Source organism: Cygnus atratus, chromosome 3 (assembly GCF_013377495.2).
Source record: "Cygnus atratus isolate AKBS03 ecotype Queensland, Australia chromosome 3, CAtr_DNAZoo_HiC_assembly, whole genome shotgun sequence".
NCBI classification, from domain to species: domain Eukaryota; kingdom Metazoa; phylum Chordata; class Aves; order Anseriformes; family Anatidae; genus Cygnus; species Cygnus atratus.
Genome location: NC_066364.1, coordinates 40664359 through 40684092, shown reverse-complemented (window position 1 = coordinate 40684092; position 19734 = coordinate 40664359). Strand labels below are relative to the sequence as shown.

Below are 19734 nucleotides of genomic sequence, written 5' to 3'. Positions count from 1 at the left end.
GAGTTTAGGATATCCAGAGTAGATATCTACTCCTTGGGCCAGGTACCAAGATGAAATAGTCATTACATTGTAAAATAGTCCTTTTGAGCAGAGATCTGGAGTTATCATCAAGCCAACCTCAGACTTCTTTGGCCCCACAGTTTCGCTAGAGCATTAACAAATAAAAGAAAATTCATCACCTTTTTAATAATTTCTGAGTATGGAGAGATCAGAATTGAAAAATAGTTTAGCACAATTGGGCTATAGTTTTGAGAACACAAGCTCAAGTTTTTCACAGTTCATGCAACAGCCCCAGTCACGAAGGTCTTGGGAAACTTCTAAATATAACGCAGTCCTAAGGATAAAGAGTGAAATCTTGGATCACATAATGTCAGTGGCTCCACGCACACTGAAGCCAAGATTCCATTCACCACCCTTTGAGTGCTCACAGTGACGTTATAAGAATAGGGCTCTGAAACAAGTCTGTTCCTAATGGAATTTTTTGGAAAAAAAAAAAAAAAAGTGATAAGAAAATAAAGTGATATATCATATCAGTTCTAGAGGTGTCATTTCCATATTAAGAAAGGGAAAGGCAAAGAACTGGGAGTGGGATGATAGCCCTCCCACCCAAAGTTACAAACATAGAGTATGTAAGAGTAAAGAAAAAGTACAAAAGGTTTGACTGATAAATAAGAATACATGCATTCTTTTATTTCTGCATAAATATGTTTTATATTTTTAAATAATATCTCATCCCAAAACAAACCCAGGAGTATTACTTTATGGCTGTAGTAAGGGCTATTTATTAATTTACTTTTAGTCATTTACTTTTAATTCATTATCTTTTATTTTTCAGTTCTTTCTAGCCAGCAACACAGAACTAATACTCACATTTTCACAAACCAAACCAAGCCAAACCAAGCCAAGCCAAACCAAACAAAACCACCTCCCCCCAGTAAATAAATAAATAAATAAATAAATAAAAAAGACAAGAAAGCTGAAGAAGTAACAGTGTTTTGTCCCTGGGCTCTCTAATTTGGTGTCCTGGTTTCAGGTAGGACAGAGTTAATTTTCCTCCTAGTAGCTGGTAGGGTGCTATGTTTTGGATTAGAATGAGAAGAGCGCTGGTAACATGCTGATGTTTTAATTGTTGTAGAGCAGTGCTTACACCAAGCCAAGGACTTTTCAGCTTCTCGCTCTGTCCTGCTAGCGAGCAGGCTAGGGATGCAGCAGGAACTGGGAGGGGACAGACCCAGGACAGCTGACCCAAACTGGCCAAAGGGGTATTCCATACCATCTGACGTCATGCTGAACAATATATAGGGGTGGCTAGCCGGGGTGGAGGGGGTGCCGGCTGCTCGGGGATAGGCTGGGCATCGGTCAGCGGGTGGTGAGCAATTGCATTGTGCATCACTTATTTCGTACACATTATTACTATTATTATTATTATTATTATTATTATTATTATTATTTTCCCTGTCTTAATAAACCGTCTTTATCTCAACTCACAGACTTCACTTTCCCGTTTCTCTCCCCCATCCCAGAGAGGGAGGGGGGAGGGTGAGCGAACGGCTGTGTGGTGTTTGGCTGCCAGCCGGGCTAAACCACAACATTTGGCAATCATCAAAATTGTCAGAGAATACATTTGCTTCTGTGTTGTCCAGTCTCAGAACCCATTTTGAGTCATTCCTCTGTTTGTCTCATAATAAAAGTAAATTACTTTTTTTCCTGGCAGCACTGATAACTTCACACTGGTGAACTTTACTGTATCTGATCCTTGCCTGAGTCTGCAGAGAGCCTGTAATAATATCTCATGGAATCATAGAGTGGCTTAAGTTGGAAGGGACCTTAAAGATCATGTAACTCCAACCCCCCTGACATAGGCAGGGATGCCACCCACTAGATCAGGCTGACCAAGGTTCCATGCAGCCTACCTATATCTCCAAGAGATACAAACTGCTCCTACTAACTGCCTTAGTGGGTGGTGTAATTGTTCAGCTGATTAATTAGTTTTTTGTTTGTTTGTTTGTTTTTTGTTAACTATGACTGAAACTACTTCTCAGTTTTGACTCAATTCCAGGAACCACTTCCTTGAAAATAGATTTTCCAGCACATAGATGATCTTTCTTCTCAGACTGTTATTGTTTAGGACAATCACTAAATAGCTATCACTTTTAAATATAATGCATGTGGTTTCTGAGTTTGCCTTCTATTCCTCTAATATTCCACAGCTATTTTTGAGATGGAAGCAGAATCTCTTTGAACATTCTCTTTCCCTCATTTTTATTGCTTGTTCAGCCTTTGATGCAAGTGACTCATGCTCATATTATGCACCTGAGTCTTTTAACATATTGTAAATTCTCCCAGGAGACCTTTCCCTTGCTGCCCTCAGGGGAATACAGATGTCAACCTGTGTCTTACTGTATGTAGTCTCCCTACAGTGGCTTAATAGATCAATGATACGCTTAACAGGCAAAATGCTTTCAGTAATGACATAATCCTGAATTAAGAGAGAATCTGTTGCAGTCCCAGCATTCACAGCATGATGGTGACTGGGTGCCCTGCTTACATTGTGACATAATAAAGTCATCTTGTGCAGACAGCAGTAGTATATCTAGCACAACAAGTCCCTTCAGTTTCTGGAAATGTTTGATTTTGGTAGGACTACTAACCTTGCCCTGATTTGTTTAGTTTTCTATTCATCTAAAATGCAGTCAAGATTACTATTTATAGATGTAAATATTAATGTAACAGTTATGGTAATTAGATATGAAGGTGTTTATTTTCATATGTTCTCAGTGAGACTGATCAGAATTATCTTTCTCTGAGTAGCATTTACAGAATCACAGAATGGCTGAGGTTGCCAGGGATCTCTGGACATCTTCTGATCCAACCCCACTGCTTCAACCTAATGAGGTTCAACAAGTCCAAGTGCAAGGTGCTATACCTGGGTCAGGGCGATCCCAGACATGAGTACAGAGTGGGAGAAGAACTCATTGAAAGCAGCCCTGCAGAGAAGGACCTGGGGGTTCTGGTGGATGAAAAGCTTGACATGAGCCAGCAGTGCGTGCTTGCAGCCCAGAAGGCCAACTGCATCCTGGGCTGCATCAACAGAGGAGTGGCCAGCACATGGAGGGAGGTGATTGTGCCCCTCTACTCTGCCCTTGTGAGGCCCCACTTGGAGTACTGTGTCCAGGTCTGGGGCCAAGAAGGGCACAAGAAGGATGTGGGTCTGTTAGAGCAGTTCCAGAGGAGGGACACAAAGATGATCAGAGGGCTGTAAAGGATGACTTCTCTTGACAGAGGAAGAAGAAAGAAGAAATGGTTTTCAAAAAATTTAAAACAAAAATAGGATGCCTGATGCCAAATAGTTAATTAAAAAGCAAAAACAAGAAATTCTTTTTGAAACCTGAGGGGAAAAAAAAAAAGAAAAAAAAAGAGAAAAGTAAATATAAATACAAAAAACTATATTTCAGACTTGAAAAAGTTTGTGCACAAGTAACAGTGGCACATTTTTCTCATACATGTTGAATATCAATACAATGTATATGTAACTGTTTATATAATTGAATCCATACTGTGTTTATTTAGTGTTTTGTTTGTTTGTTTGTTTGTCCTGTTTATTGTTGTTGTGTGGGTGGTGTGTTTTTTGTTGTTGTTGTTGTTTTTTGTTTGTTTGTTACCAGCTAGGCTTAATGATATGTACTTAGGATAGTCATCCCAACAAGCAATGTTTCTTTGCTTGTTTATATATATGAATAGTGTTAATTGTTTTAGTAATTGAGAATCTAAGTAAGCCTAATGTTCTTAAAACATTTCTATCTTTAATAAGTAAATCTTTAAGAAATTATAGTGCATTTAGATAACAAATGTAGGTGCTTTGTTTTATCGTCTTTTAATATAATTTATCATTTAATATTGCTTCATTCATACAGTTTGGGGTGTTATTTACTGTATATATTTATTTATAAGAATTATATTTTTAAAAGAAAATATAGATTTTTTTTTTGTTATTTAAGAAATGAGAGAATCAGATCTCTCCATACAATTCATTTAATTTCATCTAGAATTGTCTTTTTTTTTCGGCTACAACAGAGCAGAAACAGAAAGAAAGAGCACTAGTGTGAACTAACTTTGCCACTAAAAGGAGATTTATGTAATCTCACTATGTATTTTTATTACTCCTGCAAAAATATTTTGTCACCGAAGTACTCTGAGAATAGAAGAAAGCTAAAGATTGATTAAACAATGGTATAACTATAAAAATAAACACTAGTATGTGTATTATCAATCTTTTTAATAATTTAAGGAGCATTATTAGAAAAGGGAATATAAACCTTAACCCTTTTCTGGTTTTATTGACATTATTTAACATTCATGCTTAAAATATGATTAAAACTGTTGTTAACAATTTGTATGGAAGATAAAAAGTACAACAAAAAGTACTTAAGTGGCTGCATATAGTTAACAAAACATTCCAAACTATTTCTTTTTGTCAGAAGTGACTGCATCACTCACTTCAAATATAAATTTGGTCCTTTCTGTTAAATTACCACTTCAAAAACTAGTTTGGATTAGTTATGTTTCTCCAGAAGACTGCTGAGTCTTTCATAAGGAAAATATATATGATAGGATTCCTGTTTACATACAAGCTAACAATGTACAACATATATCCCCTTGGAACTACCCTAGCTAATATATATAAGCAAAAATTTATACCAGTGGAAAACAAAGTAGCAAACAAAACACACACATACACACAAAATTATATGACAGAGATAAAGGAGAAAATTAAATTTCAAAAGGCATCTTATCTACTTATCTACTTAAGACTGTTACAAAAAGAATGTGAAAATAAAAAACACTTTCAATCAAAAAGAAGCAACAATCGGAACCTTTGAGAGTTTGCAAAACAAACAGCTGTAGCTTGAACTCATCACACCACAACAGTTGTTCAAACTTTCCTGAGACATGAGGAAATCCCTTGAAAGTCTTTTTCATTAAATACCTGAGTAACAGAGGGACAAAAATGCTGCTTGAATCCAATGAATTTTTTTTTTGGGGGGGGGAGGAGGGTTGGGGGGAGTTGGAAGGAACCTTAAAGATCACCTAGTTCCAACCCCCTGTCATAGGCAGGGACACCACCCACTAGATCAGGTTGCTCAGGACCTCATCTAACCTGCTCTTGAATACCTCCAGGGATTGGGCATCTGTAACCTCTAAGGGCAACCTGTTCCAGTGCCTCACCACCCTCTGAGTGAAGAAGAATGGTCATCACCATTAATACATTACTAAAAATCTCCTCTTTCCAAAAAAATATTAAAAACTGCCAATTTCACAGTATTTATAGCTGCACATTCAGGAAAGAAAAGAAATTAAGAATAGATTGAAGTATTCCTAAGAAAAGCTCACTTGCCATATTTAATCAACTATTCTTCAAAGAGTCTTAAGACTGTTAATATTTAAACAAGGAGGAAAAGAAAAACATGATAAAACATTAGTGAAACTTAATTTTACCTTCTCTAGGGAGTTACTTGTAATTCTTAAAATTAGAAGTCGTCCTTATTCTTCCAGGATTCTCCATTTCTCACTGAAAAATATTCAGGAAAATCTCTTGGTCAATTGGAAAAATTAAGACAATTTCTGTTTTCTGTGAGAAGGAAGATTGTAAATAAGGGAAGCTGGCCAAGCTAACCACTGAAAAACAAGCTTCTACAATGCCCTTCTGTGGGCATAATCCTGATTTTAGATAACATCAAGAGAAAAGTCCAATTGCAGTAGTGTTATACACTTGGTAATATAAACTGAGGTTAACTAACTAATTCAGCAATCGTGCATCAGCTCATGGGATTAATAAGGTGCCATGATATTTTATGAATTGTTGCCAAATTGTCATCTCTTCCATCTTTCTTTTTGGTGTTGGACTGACAACATCACAACAGTTTGAGTTTAATCTACAAAATCCTGAACTTTAAAAAGCAAACAATTTACTGATCCATCAACATTTATTAATCACAACAATTACTCCAAGGCCAAATACTACAATTACAGAGCGTGGTGCTTACACCACAGACAACTGATTTGTGTAACTCTCCAAAGAACAAGAGGCTCTTTTGAAAGAGCACCTATGCCTTGAGGCACTTGTTTGGAAATAGGATGTTTTCAGAATAGTCTAGAAATTCTTGTACTAGAAAGGTATAAAATGGAAAAAAAAATAGGTCTCAAATGATTATAGATTTGTGTGAATTTATCTTCGTTTGTTGTAGCACTGTCAGTATGTAATGATTACCCAAATGTTTTAAATTTATCTACAGTGTTTCATTGAGAAAAAAAATGTAATGAAGGAAAACTGCTTCAGAAAGGACTTTATAATGAAAAAGAATGGGAAGAATAGGAAATTAATTATCGACCTACCTACCTACCTACCTATCTACTTCACAGTGCATTACCCTTTGGCTACTTATCTGTTTGTTTATGGTGGGTTTATTTTGCTTTTTTGTTTGTTTGTTTGTTTGTTTTTTGAAAACCTGTTGAAATCAACTGAGAATTCTGGTTTTTGTCTACTCACAAGTGTAAATAACCAAAATAACCAACTATGAAAATGGTTCGACCTTTGCTGAAAATATTAGTTGAAGACCTGTCCAATATGGGAAAGTGGTTTTGAGCATTGCCTATATGAAATATTCTTCTTCATACGACGGACCAATAGCACCAATTTCAAGATGGCAAGAAATAACATTCCCTCTGGTACTAACTTCAGAAAAGCTTCAGTATTTCCTAATAAAATACAGCTTCAATCATGATTCATAAGATGAATATTTTAAACTTCATTAGATCATATAACACAGAAAAAGAAATATACATATTCACTGAGGACACATTTTTGTAACTGCTCAGAAAAGGTCTCCTAAATGAGATTTTCTTTTAAAAAAAAGATCTTTCCAAAAGTCTTTGCCATGATCAGAACAGGTCACAACATAGAATTAATAATTTGTTATTCAGCAGTGTGCATAACCAAAAACTTAAGATTCATATGCACAAATCCCCATGGATCAGTATTGGAGCCCAACCTCTTTAATATCTTTATTGATGGTATAGATAAGGGAATTGAGTGCACCCTCAATAAGTCTGCAGATGACACCAAGTTGGGGGGAAGTGAGGGTCTGCTGGAGGGTAATAAGGTCCTGCAAAGGGACCTGGACAAGGTGGATTGATGGACAGAGGCGAATGGGACAAGGTTCAATATGGCTAAGTGCTGGGTCCTTCACTTTGGTCACAACAACTGCATGCAGTGCTACAGGCTTGGGGCAGAGTGGCTGGAAAGCTGTGCAGAGGAAAAGGATCTGGGGGCGTTGGTCAATGCTCACCTAACATGAGCTGGCAGTGTGCCCAGGTGGTCAAGAAGGCCAACAGCATCCTGGCTTGTATCAGGAATAGCATAGTCAGCAGGATCAGGGAGGTGACCGTTCCCCTGTACTCTGCTCTGGTGAGGCAGCATCTCGAGTTCAGTTTTGGGCCCCTCACTCCAAGAAAGACATCGAAGCCCTGGAATGTGTCCAGAGAAGAGCTACAAAGCTGGTGAAGGGCCTGGAACACAAGTCCTATGAGGAGCAGCTGAGGGAACTAGGGTTGTTTAGTCTGGAAAAGAGGAGGCTCGGGGGAGACCTTATTGCTCTCTACAACTACCTGAAAGGATGTTGTGGGGACCTGGGGGTTGGCCTCTTCTTGCAGATAACTAGTGACAGGACAAGAGGTAATGTCCTCAAGTTGCACCAGGAGACGTTCAGGTTGGAAATTAGGAGAAAATTCTTCTCAGAAAGAGTGGTTAGGCATTGGAATGGGTTAGCCAGGGAGGTGGTGGAGTCACTGTCCCTGGGGATGTTTAACGAAAGGTTGGACGTGGTGGTTAGGGACGTGGTTTAGTGCGTGATATTGGTGATAGGAGGAAGGTTGGACTAGATGATCTTGGACGTCTTTTCCAACCCTCATAGTTTTATGATTCTAAGAAAAGATGGTGTCTGATGAAGCGGAACCTGAAGCAGAGGAAATGACTTTCCAAATATCACAGAACTTAATGATAGCAGAAATAAAGACAGAAAAATAAGTCTTATATTTTGCCCTGATCCTGACACTCTACTTACTGTCTTGGAGAATGCTAACAATATACAAGGTATAAACACAAATATATTTGCTAAGACAAATATTGCAATGATTGCAACAGATGTAATGTTGTTAATATTTTTTCCAACTACATAAAAAGAAATGTTAACGAAAAGTAACATGGCAAGTATGTAAAATGTTCATAAAGATATCTTACAAATTTAAAATAAACAGAATGATATAATCAGAAAAATGATGTTCATTTAATAGAATGGGAAGAAAGGTATAATACACTGTATCTCAAAATGTATATTAAAAATGCCCCTCCCCCAGTTAATTGATCAGTTTTTTAAAAAGAATCTACTATTAACTCTTTATCTCCATAGTTATACTCCATCTAGATTCTTGAGAATGTAATTCTAACCTTACTAATTCTGCCACTATTTCAACACGTTCAGTTTTTTTTTTTTTTGGGGGGGGGGGGCTGTTGATTTTTTTTTTTTATTGTTGACTCTTATTTCAAGTATGTTATCCCAAAGGAGTCTGTAAATAACTCATTTACATCACTGCTTTTGCTTGCAAAGAGCTCTCCTGATGTCTCTATAAATTATGTCTCTCCTTGTTTTACACTGTGTTTGTTCCCTGGTTTTGTTAGGTGCTGACAATTCATTACCTTCTGATCTCTCATCAGACGTCTTTGCTAATGAAGACCAGAACCTTTATGGGTAATTCACCTCCTGCAGTTCTGAAACATGCTTTCTACTATTCACTGAATGGTTTAACTAAGTGAGAAGGCATTAGCTTTGATTTACCTTTAGATTCTGATGAATAGAACTGCCTTACAAGAAGTTTTGGGAGAATTTTTCCTGCAGTTTCATAGATATTCTTGTTTTTCTTATAATGACAAACTATTTAACTAAAATAGATAACTGTATTATAATTGCATTAACAGGTATTTAATTGTTACTCTGCTTATACCATAGTTACTTGAACATTTTTAAAGGCTCCTAATTAAAATTTATGCAGGCAGCAATAAACATGAAGTATGGATGTTAGTTATTCAGCTTGTTAGTATAACTCATGTAATAATGTCATATTTGAAAATGAAAATACAATCTGTTTATAACACGTGCATCAGACTCCCAGTTGGTATTGTTTAATAAAAGACTTTGAAACACCACTCTTTAGTACAAATATAGAAATTGTTCCAAGAGATATGGAATGGGAGGTTACTTAATGGGATAAGGTCAAGTTAATTTGGAGCTAATAATGACCAGAATTCATTTTCATAAATCTATATAGACACAAAAACATTTTTTTTTTTTGCATATCTACTCCTTGTATTTAAACTTATGATGCTGCAATGAAATTCTGTTTAAAAAAAAGAGTGATAAACACTTAGGGATGAACTTCTGATAACATTATGCCAGACTCTGAATGGAGTTACAGAAGTGTGCAAAATAAGCATTTTGCCATTTCTTTATTATATATTCAGAATTTATATGTAGACTTCCAAAAATACAAAAATAATATGTGACCAGTGTCTAAAGTTACTGGTTAGGCATAAAAGGACAGAGTAAAGCTGATGATTTTAAAGACATGGAGACTAAAATATTTAATTAAGTTCTTGTCAGCAGCAAGAAGTTCAAAAGAAAGCAATAAAGTAATCAGAGCAACAGGCCCATGAAGTATTGCATATCTAAACATAGAGAAAAATCTCTTTTTCATAATCACATGCAGAAACAAAGACACTTTCCTCCAATTTGGAATCTGCCCTAACCACTCCCGCCATACCAGTGAAAAACAGGAACATTTTCTTAGTTTGTTCTTGAACATTTTCCTCAGAGACAACCAAAAAACAGTGCATCATTTATGCTGCTAGATATTCAAATTTTGAAGATTCAAAATATTTTTGCCTAGTGCTGTATGAAATTTCATTCTATTTATCATCTGGAATTATTTTCTCTTGTGGTTACTCCTTATGGTGCTAAGAACACTTTACTTATTCAACAATAAGCAGTCAAACTCTGTTGCTATTGTTGAATCCTCTTTGCTGGCATTCTCCATAAATGTCCTTCCTTTCTTGCCCCTCCATTTCCCCAGGAATGTATTACTGTATTGCAGACTAGTATTGACAATTTCAAACTGTGAATTTCTGTCTTTGGTTTTTCATCTTTTGCCCAAGTCTATATCCATATTAATATCCTGCTGTCTCCCTGGGGACAGTTTACTGCTTCTTCAAAACATTAGAATTTATAATATAATAACATTAGTATATATTATAACACTGTATATGATATATATGATACATAACATTAAAATTTAACTTGAAATGTTTTTTCATCAGCCAACAATTGCTCTGATATCATGAATAAAGTTAATCTTTGTTTCCACTGTCTGCTTGTTCTCTTAGCAGACCTCACAGAATCTCAGCATCACAGAATGGTTGACATTGGAAGGGACCCAACTCCAATACTTAAGCAGGGATACCTAAAGCACGTTGTCCAGGAGCAGGTCCAGATGGTTTTTTAAGAAACTCCATAACTTTTCTGGGCAACCTGTGCCAGTGCTCTGTCACCCTCACAGTGAAGAAGTGCTTACTGATATTCAGATGGAACCTCCTGTGTTCCAGCTTGCACCCATTACCTCTTGTCCTGCCATTGGGTACTGGTGAAAAGAGACTGATTTTGTCTTCTTTGGCTCCATTCTCTCTTTAGGTATTTATAGACATTGAGAAAATGTCCTGACCCTGACCCTCCTTTTCCAGTCTCAGCTCTCTCAGCCTCTCCTCATAGAAGAGATGCTCCTGTCCCTTCATCATCTTGGTGCACTTCTTCTAGAGAATCTTTTGAGTCTGTTTAGGTCTCTCTTGTACTGGAGGATCCAGAAATGGACACAGTACTCCAGGTGTGGTCTCACTAATGCTGAGTAAAGGATTGCTTCTTTTGACTTGCTGGTTATACATTGCCTAATGCAGCCAAGAATACTATTAGCCTTCTTAGCACATTAGCAAAGGCACATTGCTGACTCACGTTCAATTTGGTGTCTACCAGTACTTCTAGGTCCTTTTCTGAAGAGCTGCTTTCCATCTAGGTGGCCCCCAGCACGTACTGGTGTCTGGGGTTGTTTCTTCCCAGATGCAGGACTCTGCACTTCTCCTTGTTGAACTTGATGAAATTTTTGTCGTCCCAGACACATTTTTATTATGTCTTCCAAATTAACAGAAAACAAATTTTCACAGATCCTCCTCTACCCTTTCATGAACATATTATGTGAAAAGTTTCAGTTCTTGTTTAAGAACTTGTTTAATCTCATCAGCTGGTGCAGTTTATGATAAAATATTTACGTAATTAACGTAAAGTCTTCTAGGGAGATACTAAATTTCGGACTTCTTTCTAACTGAGTGTTTTAGCTTCCAGGTAACAAAGGACAGATAAGGTTTATTTATTTGTTTGCTTGCTTGATTGTTTGTTTTAAATTTAGATTACCAGAGCACAGAAAACTGTATTTGAACTAGTTACCCCAAAATATCTTTGCTGTCAATGGAGAGATATTGTCAATTCTAGTGTGCTGTGTGTCTTGTGGTAGTCAGAACAAATGAATACAGCTTAAAAATGTGTATTTATGAAACAAACTCCACTATTCTTGTCTGCATCATTTTTTTTTTTGTTTTGTTTTTTCTCCTTGTCTTACCACCACCATGAGGTTAACCTATGCATAGGTTATGCACAACCTATCCTTCTAACCTAATGCATATTAACTGTTTGCCTTGCAAACAGAGAACACATAGATCCACCTTACTAGGCAACCTGTAGCCTCATATATAGCCTCATACATAGCATGAAAATTTGAGAATTAAATAATAGATACCATGAAAAAGTGTTTCCATTATTATATAATGAAAGAATTTTTCTGGGTTCTCATTCCCTTGGGAAGTACTGTGCACTTAAATAATACCTGAGCAGTGATGCCATCAATAACCACCTCTTAATAGCAGTTGTGAATAGAGCTGTTTTTTGCAAGGCATCACAGTCTTATCAGCATGTATGTGACCTAACCACCACTTCTCAAATATTATAAAAGGCCACCAATAACTGCTGCTTCAGAAGGAAACTGGAAAATGTACTTAAACTTCATGCAGAACCAGGAGACTTGCTTGAAAAATGTTTACTAAGTCTTTGCCCCTTCATTCACATATGCCAAGGAGGCAATAAATTCACAAATGAGCAGGATACCAGATTTCTCTAAACTTTCAAGTTAGATACATAAAGCTGCTCACAGAAGCACAGTTTTGGTGCATGAAGAATTTTTATGTTAAAAACGACTGTTCTATGGAATTCACCTTTTTAACCATACTCCTTCAGCTCAAAAAAAAAAAAAAAAAAAATCCAAGTAATGTAGACTGAAAGGTATTTTAACAGCACAAGGTTAACCAATGTTGAACTAATAACCAGCCATGTGGTATCCACTGTAGATTTTCAGATTGCAATTGCAATAAAATTGTGGCATTGTGTGTTAAAGACCTCTTTTGGGGGTAATTTTTGTCTGGTCATGAAATCTGCTCATACACCTAATTTTCACAGGCAAAATGAAAACTCATGCATGTGTGATCAAATCATAGAACTTTCCATTAAGGATTTTAAGACTTGCTGTATTTTGGCAATAGGAAGTCTGTAAGTACTTTAGGACTGTAGATAAATAAATAAATTAAAAACAAACAAACAAACAAAAACACAATTTGTCTGTTATGAAATTCAACCACCATGTCACACCTGAAAATCTGATGAAAAATGTATTCCTCTTTTATTCTCTCTGGTAGTTTTATGATTGAGTCTGAATAAAGATAGCTGAATATACAGTTGCCCTGAGGTCAAGAGAGTAAAGGGATGATAGTTCACATAAATTACATGGATTACACTATGACATTGCAAGGATCAGTGCATTCTTAGGAAATTCTCATTGCTTAACTTTTGCACTTTCACTGCAGATATGGCATTGACATTGATATATAGGACTTCGGTTACAGTTTATCTCCCTTAATATGATCATTCTGATAAATTTTATTTCATTTTGACAGCTATTATACAATACAAGGCTAGTGAACCTGATCTTCATTATTTCTTCTCTCATTTTCCTTTGTGTTCCTCTTTAAACTCCTGAGGGGTGATCATTCCATTCATTTCAAGGGACTACATAGTAAAAAGAGCAAGGAACATCACACACAGCACAGTGAACTGCATCAAATTTGCAATCCTAATATCTACAAGGAAATAGGAAAACATCTACTTCTTTCTTTTGTAGAAAACAATATAAGCCCAGAGTCAACTGTTAACATGTTTAAATCTTTGCATGACAGGTAACATAAAGGTGTCATGAATTATGGTGAGTAACATGTTCTGATACTACATGCCTTCAATGCATTAAACTGCCAATGACTTTAATGAGATTTCTGTGAGCAAGAGAGGGAGGGAGAGGTGAAGTCATTTCTTTTTCATATGTGAAAACATATGTGAAAGTGGTGTGTAAGGAAGTAATGCATATTGATACTGGTAATAAATAAATATTTAAAATTTATACTCTATGAGTGAGCTGCCTGTGATTTATTTATTTTTTTCCCTCTGTTTGTCCTGTTTAGGTAAATAATAGAAAAGTATGACCATGCAAAGGTTAATATATTTTAAAAAATAAAATAAAATAAACTGCAAAGAGATGTTACTTACTCAAGTTACTTGACTGCTAGTACTTTTTATATAGAGAATGCAGAGAAGTGAGCCTTTCTCTGAGATACAGCTATCTCAAAAGTGTCATTCAGCACTGACATACTGTATATGCATGTATATGTATATGCATATATATATATGTCTTTCCTAAAACATTATCTTGAAAGGAGAGCTTTATGTTGCACCTTAAAAAAGAACAGAAAGTCTTTATACATTTTCCCTCTAGCACTGAATAATAATAATAAAAAAGAACTATGTTAATTTTCTTAAACAGTTTCAATACAATACAAAAGTATTGCTTAGGCACATTTAAATTTCTTGACAATAATAACTGTGATTCTTCAACTATATCGATAGGTAATCACTTTTTATGTTTATCCTCCATTTATGCCATAACTTAACAAAGTTCCTGAGGGATGAGACGTTAACAGTAAGAGTATAAATTACATGGCTGAGAAGGAAGTTTCAGGGACAAACAATTTTCATGATTTGAAGGAACCTTCTTTGATCAGTTGACTCTATGACTGAGCAACCCTTTTTGTTTTGTAACACTGAGTGGCTAGATAAATTGAGTGGATTTCAGGTTACAATTTCCTCTGAAGGATATATGTCTGGGCCTTTTTGAACACCAGTTCCTACACTGGACTGTGGTTACAAAGTTAAATATTTAATACACTGTGAGGTTAAAAATCCTAATTATATTGTCAGCAGGATTGCCACTGATGCCAGTGAAGTTAATATATTGTTCCTTTAATGTATTGCTATGTAAAGTAATTGGATTTATAATTATTATGGTACATTAGTACATTTATGAATTAAATTAACTTTTGTTGATAACATTAAATAATTATTAATTTGTGTTTGTCTGGAATCCCATATTAAAGTATTATACTGAATTTTGATATTTTAATTACATCAATTTTTACTTAATTCCTGATTTAAATAAATTACAAGAATTTCATATATTTAATTTATGTACATTTAAAATATTGTTAAGAATGACAATTTTTTTTTTTTTTTTTTGCTTCGTGGTAAGGTTCAAAACCTAATTAACAGACACATTCTGTAAACTATAATAACTGAACTGTTAAGGACATATTTTCCTATATCATTTCTTCTTTTGGTAGCCACAGCAGAACTGATATTTGATGGGCCAAGCCATCTTGTTTAAATCACAAGTGTCCATATAACAGGTACGTACAACTGACATGATTTTATTAGTTGTATTCAAATGTTGTTTCACACAAGACTGACAGCTCATCAATGCCGACACGCGGCAGCTATATGTGTTCCCCCATCCACTATACATCCACTTCTCTAACCTGTTTCCTGACTCTAACTTGTCCATGTTTCATGCACCCTATGACACTTTATGAGACCACTGTTTCCTTGGACACTCAGATGTTAATGTCCTCCTTATCCCCATTGTGCTAAGTTGTGTGGACTGGCTTGTCTAAACTGTATTTCAGTGGCAGACTTTTCTGTGAAATATGCTTCAGTGAACGCAATGAGCTACATGACCGGAAGCACTTGCTGACAGCATATGTGAGAATTAAAATTAAAAAAAAAAAAAAAAAGGAAGTCTGGTTCGGACCATCCATTCTGCACAAGCTGTGGCTCAGGACATAGTGATGTGGATGTCCCCCAAAATCCTGAACCTATTTAGCTTTTTCTGCCATACACCAGTATACATATATTTGCTGGTCTGTTGCCTGTTCTTTCAAATAAACCATTTGACTCTGTCCTGACAGAGATAAAAGAAGTCTCAGCTTGCTGCTGTAATCACAAAGTCCCTGAGATAGTGTTCCAAGATTGTCATGGGACGGTGAGGATGCAGACGTGCTTCAACATTACAAATTGTTTTATACTGCTTTTGCAAAGCCAGGATTGTTCCAATTCAGGTTAAATGTAAGCAACATAGTTGAAGAAGTAGGTGTTAGAGATATAGTTTATGTGGATGTTGTTTTAGGAGCACAACATTCCTAAGAGCAGCACTGATGAAATGACTGTGCATATTCCTACACTCCTTCTGCCATGAGCACAGAACAGAGTAATGACCAGACATGCTCTGCTCAGGCAGCACGGGTCCTGGAAATGACAGACAGTTTTTATTGCTGTTTTTGTACACTTGCACATCTGGTGACCTGTGCCACCTCAGTACAAAGCAAGAATGACAAAAAATAAAAAGAGGTCTGGAAAGATCTCTACAGGCTGATCTAATATGTATGCTACCAATTACAGAGGTTTGGTGACCCCACAGCTTCCTGAGATGTTCCTGTCATTACCCAAGTAAACACTTGCTTGTCTAAATCTGTCTTCAGTTTCACCTTGCTGGTTTTGTGAGTGTGTGTGTATGTGTGCGTGTGTGTGTTGTTGTTGTATTTTTTTCCCCTGAATTTGTCCCTAATGAATTTCATCTGGATTTTTTTTTTCCGATACTGATCTCATCCTCCAGCTTGCCTAAAGTCATTCTCAACATATTGCTTGTAAATGTAAGAAACACACTTTTACTGCATCATCCAAGTTATTAAAATGCAAAGGTTACTGAATACTAAACATCTCTTGCAAACAATGGTTTGAATGAACTGTGTCTGGGACTCAGTAAGGAAGAATGTGTGTTGGGAAGTTCAGAGTGTGAGGTCACAGGAAGAAAGATAAAGTCATTCAAAAGAGCCATGCCTTTCTGATGTTCTTTTTGTCTTTACAAAAATGGGTTTGTTACCTTGAACAAAGCATGCATGTGGAAAGTATGCATTCCCTAGCTCAAGTATGGTCTTTCTCAAATATCACCCACATATATGTATTTTATGTATTATTCAGATGAATTGTTTTAGTTGTGCAAGCATAGACAAATGGATGTTGGAGGAGAAATGGAGGATATATGACCTGGCAGACCAGTTCCCAGAGATATACTGCTGTATGAGCTTACTGACTTGACAATAGACTTGGGCTCAGAGGTTCCTCACAGCTGCCTCGGGCACAGATGTTTGAATTTCTAACTGCTTCTTGTGTAGATATGAGGCCTACAGAGTTCAAAAAGGTTCATGATTTGTCCAGAAATTAGTAGTCACTTCCTTCCCACAAATCTCATTCACTGTAGAATAGTTAAGTGTGATGTGATGTCCAGGAAGGTCCAATTAGATCCCAAATCTATAATTTTATACACTTGCATTTATTAAACTCCTTGTATACAATTGTCTTGTCTGCCTGTATGAGTCATGTCTTAGGCTATGGTTTTGTATAACCATTTAGAAATTTTGCTATGACAAAAGCGTTGCACTGAAATATAATCTCTCTTAATACTCATGAGTTGTGTGTTTAGCACTTCATATCAGTTTCTTCTGGAAGAAGAGCTACCTACCTAGCCCAGAAAGATTTTACCTCTTGCTGCCAATGGATTTATCTAATGTGACTGTAGTCTCAACACAGCATGGAGGATATTGGAATTAAAGTACATGGATAAAGACACAAAATCTACTGAAAAATCTTTGCAAGACTGGGTCAATCAAGTCAGGTCCAACAACACAACTTCCACCCTGCCTATAAAAGTGGAATCAACTCTGATTCCCTGAACATTTCATACCAGAGGAGCCAGTGAGTATATCTCAAAGCTGTGCATGTATATATGCAGACTTGTAGAAAGTAAAGCTAACTGAGAATTCAAGATTTGAATGCAGTCTTAATATCAAATTAACTTGACTCTTGATATCAAGTTAAGATAACATAGACTCTGTGGAGATAGTTTTTGCTAATAATGATCTAGAAGTTTTTAAAAACATTAAAAATTTTATTTTAATAATTAATTTTAATTGTTTAGGTAGTATGTTTCTTTCACACTGAGTAAAAACATAGACTTTTAAATTTATTTTATTATTATTTTATTGAGCATAAAATATGGTTCATTTTCAGTACTATAGTGGAAAGGATTTTTTTTTTCCTTTTTCTTAAACCTTTCTTTTTCTAAAAGCTTTTCTTAAAAGCTTTTACCAAAAGGAAAGTGGGAAAAAAAAAAAAAAAAAAAAAAAAACCTACTATAGTTAAATAAACTGTCTAAAATACCTTTGAGAGAAATAATAACAGTAATAAAAAAAAATGAAAAAATACAGAAAATCTATGTTGATTCACTTTATTATGAATTCCTTATACTTACAGAACATTTTAAACTGTTTTTAATTTAGAGGTTCATTGATGACTGATGACTTCATTAATTATATATGTTTTATTTATTAAAAATGTCTCTTCTGTGAATGACATGGAAAGCAACGTGTTATATTGTCATCTTTGGAATTTTGGAAGATTTGTACTGTTTACAGCAGATAAAATCAATATTCTTTTTAATCATCCTGTGCTTGAACTGGCATTTTATCCAGCTTTTCAAATGCTGAACGGCAAAGACTTGAACTGTGAGAACATACTCATTCTAACTGTGAGTGTATCTGTACAGTATATTACGCCTCTGAGAAATATCTAAGCTAGTGTTATGACGTTTCTAAATATGACAATTTTGTCATATTACAAAAATATTGAGACACATGCTTTCATTGTATGGAAAGTACAGATTAGGTATGTACAGATTAGTAAATACAGATTAGGTATGTAAGAAGAGATAAAATGAACTTTGGGCTCACCTTTTGAAAAGAAGCTTTATGTGATTGAATATCTGCCATGGAGTCAGAGTTATAGTATTTGGCATCATTGGTGTAAGGAACAGCCAACATTCTCCTTAGTGCAACTGCTGCCAAAAGGTACTTCCGTTAAATTACAAAAAGGACAAAAAATGAAGTCAGGATATTTTCAAAACTGGTCTTTAACTTCTGTTGCTTGATTGTTGAATACTCTTCTGTAAGCAAAAAGGAGAGTATTCAGAAATAGAAAGGTACACACACAAATCTGAGAACACACTTTGCTAAACCAAACCATGTAAGCCAAAATTAGCAAGGAAAGTATTAGTGTGAACCTCGGGGAATTATGTTAAAGCTAAGGACTAAAAGCTTAGTAAAGCCAGTGTGAGCGTTATTATTGACTCCAGAGGTGGTTAGATCAAGTCATAATGCCTTTGTTCTGGGAAGGGAAAGAGAAAGAGGGAGCAAAGAAGAAGTGAATTAAAGGCTGAAATATGAGATACAAGAGTTTATTTGCAAGAAATGCCTATAGATGAAGAGCTTTAACCTAAGATAATTTATTTTCCAATTTACACTGCAGGACTTAACACATAAGCTGCTGTGAAAAAGCATTTTATTACCATCTGGGTAATTTGTTTCTCATTTCCAGGATATTTTATCATCACAAAGCATTAAAATATACATATATAAGCTCTGAAACCTTTTGAAGTTCTCCTATCCCCTCCGGAGAAATACTGTAAATATCCTTGACAATTGTAATAACTGGACATTGTTAGAGGGATGCTAACGGAGCAGGTTAACAGCTTGTGTGCGTACAAAATACTTGAAGTCAGACAGAAAGCCATTATGATGACCTTGTGCTGACCACATTCTATGAAGTGTTACATGATCAGGGACAGGGAAGTTGCTTAATGGAAGTTATATAGTAGCTAGATGTATCCTTGTCACACTTCATCTAAACTGATACATTGCAATGGTCCGCACTGCTCAGACCTGGCAATTACTGTCCAATTCCAATCTATTCCACACTGCCACTATAATGAAAAATAATTAGGAGCCTGAAAATGAGTTTTCACATGAAATGGTTTCAGTGCTTGGACACAATCACCTTTGGCAGATGGCTTTGGGTTTGCTTTAATATAATAAAGATAGTTAATCATCTTTAAAGAGTGCACAAAATGAATAAACTTTTAACACTACTTTCTCCTCTGAAACTCTCATATTGATCAAATGTTTAATACTGAAGTGTTCGTGTTTCTATGGGTGAGTGTTCTTAAGCAGCTAATATACAGGAATCTATGAACATACTGGAG

The 19734-nt window shown here is 35.7% G+C and overlaps 1 long non-coding RNA gene across 1 annotated transcript; it reads left to right on the top strand.

Moving 5' to 3' along the window:
• The first annotated feature begins 1694 nt into the window (after positions 1 to 1694).
• Positions 1695 to 9108, top strand: LOC126913242 (uncharacterized). Its single transcript, XR_007707991.1, has 3 exons — positions 1695 to 2917; positions 6294 to 6456; positions 8735 to 9108. It is a non-coding gene; the product is annotated as an uncharacterized LOC126913242 (long non-coding RNA).
• Positions 9109 to 19734: the final 10626 nt, after the last annotated feature.